This window comes from Leptonychotes weddellii, chromosome 9, assembly GCF_054177405.1.
Source record: "Leptonychotes weddellii isolate Sample4059 chromosome 9, ASM5417740v2, whole genome shotgun sequence".
Lineage (NCBI taxonomy): Eukaryota > Metazoa > Chordata > Mammalia > Carnivora > Phocidae > Leptonychotes > Leptonychotes weddellii.
In genome coordinates, this window is record NC_138377.1 from 107071606 (window position 1) to 107077325 (window position 5720).

The 5720-nt window shown below is 32.6% G+C and overlaps 1 long non-coding RNA gene across 1 annotated transcript in view; it reads left to right on the forward strand.

The window, feature by feature from the left end:
* Positions 1–5720, forward strand: part of LOC115939458 (uncharacterized) — a 185639-nt gene that overhangs the window by 74400 nt on the left and 105519 nt on the right. The gene's annotated exons all lie outside the window — the stretch shown is intronic.

A 5720-nucleotide genomic window follows, 5' to 3' on the forward strand; every position in this document is an offset into this window, starting at 1 on the left:
TGTCTAGTGGTCCCACAAACAAAATTTCATAATATCTTATTTTATACTTAAAAATTTTATACCTTGTTCTGTTATATATATAATTGTATTTATTTTATTTTAAAGGATTTTTTTACCAAAAAAGAAGAAAATATATTGTATTAAAATAAGAAACTCAAGCCTATTATTCATTTGCCTTTTCCCTTCCTCAAACATAACCATATATCATTTAATCAAAAATATTAACTACAGTGCTTAAAACTACATTGAAAATTATGGACTTATACTGAAAAATTAAAAATTATGTATTAAGAACCACTTAAATCTCTAAAAAATTATGCTTTTTGGAAGGAGTTATGTTATTTTTGCTTGAAATATCTGCAAGCTCCTTCAAAGGCAGGGACTATTCATTTGTTTCTGGATGTCCAGGGCATTCACACAGCAGATACTCAATAAATGTGTGTACATGAATGATCAATGTGTGTAAGTCCCAGTCAACATATCTTTAATAATAAAGATCAGAAGACATAAGTATAGATATTTTATTAGAAAATGTTTCACTCTCAGAGCAACATATAAACTACTCTGCAAGATTAAAACAGGGGCTTTTACCAATTAGCAGGACATCTTATTTTCAAACCAGGGCAGGATTTTTATACTTCCCTCACATTCAGGAAATACAAAACAATTTATATGAGTCAAGATAATCACAATCTATCACTTACTTTTCAATGAAAATTTATTAATGTTGTATTAATTATATACATTTTCAGCATATAATAATTTCACAATATAACAAACTCAAAATGGAAATCCACTTTCAAAACAAACTTTTTCTTTGCTTCTTCCCGTCCTCGAGCTTTTCCCCTAACATTGACTGAGTTACTTTAGAAAATGTTAAGTCTGTATATTTGAACTTATCACTGTCTATTTGGATTATTTTAAAAAGCAAGAAATTCAAAATAATGCTGTTGGGATTTATGCAGACCTTGGCCAAGCAGCAGATTTTCTAAGGACCAGAATGTGTGTAAATTGGAAGACCTCATGGTTAGAATCTAATCATTTTCTTTTGGCTGGCTGCCTCTTCTTGATCTCTTCTATTTACCTGCTTGCCTTCTACTCCTCCTTGGATGGTATGCTTGGGTTTTGTAGTGGCTGGGGGGTGGGCTCCACTGCTAGGGAGGGAGCCTGGTATTCTTTGTTCTTCACCTGCCAGAGGAATTAGAAGGGCCAGAGTGGGGAGTCTGTGCGCTGTGTAGGTTTGACTGTGGCAAAAGCAGAAGGTGAGAAGGACCACCTAGGTAGAGAGATCTGCAGCAGGTGCAGAGTAGAGAGATCATAAAGAGCAAGTACTTCATAATGACTGAACATCCTTGCACTTTTTCCTTTGAAATTCTCTTTTCCTTATTGATTTCTATGAGTTCTTGATGTAGTATATATTAAGTATATTGCAAATGGATTCTCCTGTCTCTTTTAACCTTCTTTATTATATACTTTTGCCAGACAAGTGTCCTTAAACAACTTTTTCTGTATCATTTGATTGTTTACTTTTTATTTGGTACAGTTCATAAATTCAAATGACAATTAAAAAAATAGGCTTACAGAGATGCTTCAGTGGTACATCTTTCTATCCTGTCCACTAACCTTCTCCTTTGTAGGTGACTATGTTAGGACACTTTTGTATATAATTTCTGATCAGTTTATTCTCTTAATTAACTTATTTCAGAACAGCTTTATATTTACATAATTCTTTCAAAGATAGTGCAGTTATTCTATATCTCACACATATATTCCTCTGTTATCAACATCTTACGTTAGTATGGTGCATTGGTTGCAGTTAATGAACCAACACTGAAGTTCATACTTTATTCAGATGTCCTCAGTTTCTTCATAATGTCCTTTCTCTGCTCCCAGATCTCATCCAGGATATTACATTTAATACTCCTCTCTCAAAGCTCTTCTTGGTTGTAACAAAACCCAAAAAGCTTCTCAGACTTTCTTTGTTTTTGACAGTTTTTGGATTACTATTCAGGTATTTTGTAAAATTTCCCTCAATTGAAATTAAAAAAATATATATAATGTACACACCATAATATCCTCCTTTTTAAAATTGTACAATTCAGTGATTTTTAGTATATTGACAATGTTTTACAAACATCCCTACTATTTAATTCCAGAACATTTTATCATCCTATAAAGAAACGCAATAACCACTAGCAATCACTCTCTACTCATCCTTCCACCATTCTCTGACCATCACTGCTCGGCTTTCTGTCTCTATGGATTTGACTATTTTGAACATTTCATATAAGTCACTCATACAAAATGTGGCCTTTTGTGTTTGGATTTTTTCACTTAGCATAACATTTTTCAGGGTTCATCCATTTTACAGCATGAATCAATACTTCATTCCTTTTTATGGCTAAATGATATAGTATAGATATGCCATACCACATATTTTATTTATCCATTTATCAGTTGATAGACATCTGAGTTATTTCCTCTCTCTATTATAATGACTGCTATGAAAATTCATGTACAAATTTTTGCATAGATGTGTGTTTTCATTTCTTTTTGGTTATATATTTAAAGTAGAGTTGTGGGTCATAGGATAACTTTATGGTTAAATTTTTAGGTATTACCAAACTTTTTTCTAAAGTGGCTGCATTAATTTACATTCCTATCAGCAACGTATGAAGGTTCCAATTTGTCCACATCCTCCATAACACTTGTTATTGGCTTTTTGATGATAGCCCTCCTACTGAGTGTGAAGTGGCACCTTATTGAGCTAATCTTTTGCATTTCCCTAATGACTATTCATGTTGAACATCTTTTCATGTGCTGATTAGCCATTTGTTTATCGTTTTTTTGGGTGAATTATTTATTCAAATCTTTTGCATTTTAATTTATTTTCTCTTTTTATTGTTGAATTGTGAGACTTCCTTTATATGATATTTGCAAATATTTTCCACCATTCTGCTGGTTGTCATTTTATTTTCTTAATAGTGTCCTTTGAAGCAAAAACTTCTATGTGATTGTGATAAAGTCCACTTTATTTTTTTGGCTGCTTGTGCATTAGGTATCCTATCTAAGAAAACATTGCTTACTTAAGTCAATATCACACAGATTTACACCAATGTTTTCATCTAAGAGTTTTATATTTTAAACTCTTACATTAAGTCTTTAATCCATTTTGATTTAATTTTTATATATGATATACGAGTTCTGATCAGTTTTACAGATTCTTTAGCTTCAGTTGTATAGAGAAAAGTTCTTTTTGCTTTGTTTTGTTTTAATTTTGAGAATAGTTTTACTCCAGATTTGTTGTCCCTTAAGCTTATACCTTTGAGTGTATGACTTGGGGATAGGTCTAGACTTTGGAAAAAATGGAATTGTTGGGTGACATATCTGTCTAGCAACACAGTCCTTATAACAAAGCATATTGGTAAAGTCCCCCTCCCCTTTTTTTTTTGTATATTCCCATTTGCAGGGCATGCTCAATCAGGCTTGTAAATTGATATAAATTATACTCTTTAAGTATATGAGTGATCCAATATGGCAGCTCTCTTTGGATTGTGTGTAAGGCTCAGGGAGCTTGTCGTGTCTTCTTTGGCATCTAAAGCCAGCTTCTTACGGTGGTAGAGCAGCCAGAAAATTATCAGGAGTGTGGTCAGAGTTGTCAAAAAGAGCAGGCTGGAAAAGGATTTGGAAGATGGGTCAATAGACAATCAAGTATGTTAGAGGTGAGAATTAAATATAATTTTGTTTTATCTTAATATTTATTTTTTAATTCTAAAGGTAATTAACACTGTATAAAGTATAAACATGGTAAAAACATTAAAAAAAAAAAACCATACAAATACCCAAATTGTTACAGCCAACATGAGCCTAAAGGGACATGACTACTGAACATGTGTATGGTATCTTGCAACAAGAAAATGACATTAAGAAAAATCTGAGGAAATATGAGTAAGGTACAAATTTTAATTAACAACCATAACATATATACCCAATTTTTATTTCCCAGTGGAAGTTACCACTGTAATAATTGGGGCTACTCAAAGAGCTAACACATTTATAGAGTTTTTGGTCTGAATCAAACACTATTCTATATATGCATAATCACTCATTTAACTGTGAAATCATTGTGTAAGATAAGTACAAATCCTCCATATTTTACAGATTAAAAAAAAAATAAGGCACAGAAAGTTAGATAATTGCCTAAAGTAACATTGCTGTCAAGTTTCACAACTAGAATTTGAATCAAATGAGTCTGAGTCCAAGGATGGTTTTCAACACTATAGTGGTTTGTATCCATTCATACATTTTTTTAATGTGCATGTAAACATATATTTACATAAAATATTTACATAGCATTAATTTTACATAATATTTTGCTATTCACTCCCATGATCAGAGTTGACTTTCTATTTCTAGGGGAGTAACTAAAAATAGTCAATATGCCAGAGTGGCATATTTTGGGATAGTATGTTATGAACTCCTTCATTTTTACTTCACAAGAATGTGTAAAAATGAACTATTAGTGCAATTTTGTAGATCAAAATCTGTTTAATATTGATAATTTCAAATGATTCATTCTTTATATGAGCTGTATTATATTTCTATATATCAGCCTATTATTGTTTATATACATAGGTAAAAATTTACTTAGCCTGTATATCTTTCATGAGGCACATTACATAGTTTTCAAGATTTTATTATGATAGATGTCTGCATTGACATGTCTCTTCACACTTGTTTGTATAGTACAAGATGATTGGGAACAGAGCACTAGCTTAGGGGGTGTGGGGGGGATTTTAGCTGTTTAGTCACCATTAGCCCACCCTCACCCTCAGTTCTTTGACATGGAGAATTGAGAAAATAGCAAAGCTATGTAAAATTCTATGCAAATACAGCTTCGGGATTATTTCTTTAGCTTTCTCTCCTCAGCATTGTCTTTTTCCATGTTATACATATGTAACAATTTTGGAGTTACCAAAGTGTCTCTTAAATCTGTAGAGGGTGTTATTTGGAAAGAAAAAAAAAATCATTGTATCTACTTGCTCATTCCTATTGTATGAAAGTGTTATTTTCCCCACTCCAACTATCACTGATTATTGGTAAAAATTTCAATATACCTATGTAAAGGTTTTATGTAGGAATACAAATTCATTTTTCATTTTATACGAATTGGGTAGACAACTTTTCCAATTTACTTACTTATCCATTCTGTATTGGAGAGTTTAATTACATTATGATTGTTTTGGCATAGTTTTGACAATTTGCAAAAAAAAAAAAACTGTATAAAGCAGAAAAAGAAGGAAAGAAATCCCACCAAATTCAAGTAATATAGTATCTTTTAAAAGGGATTTTCTTCTAGCTTCTATTATCTAGCAATATTGCATTGACTGTGGTTTTGCATCAATTTAACTTTTCCAAATCAGCATTTCTGACATGGTGTAGGAAAACATGAAGATGATTGTAAATCAGGATTGCTTGGCCCATGGTGCCTGCAAAGATTTGAATTATTTCCTCAACATTTTACACATATTTAAAAAAAGACCTTGCCATTGAACCCCAGGGTGGTGGTGTCGTCCCTGCAGTCCCTCTCTTAAGGCGCTAATGCCTTGGCTATTTGGAATCCAGCAGACATCAGGCTCCGGTAATTCCACTTAGCAGTGGCGCTGGCACCCCTGCACTGCGGCAGGACCTCAGCACTGCGGCAAACTGTTGCGGTTGCG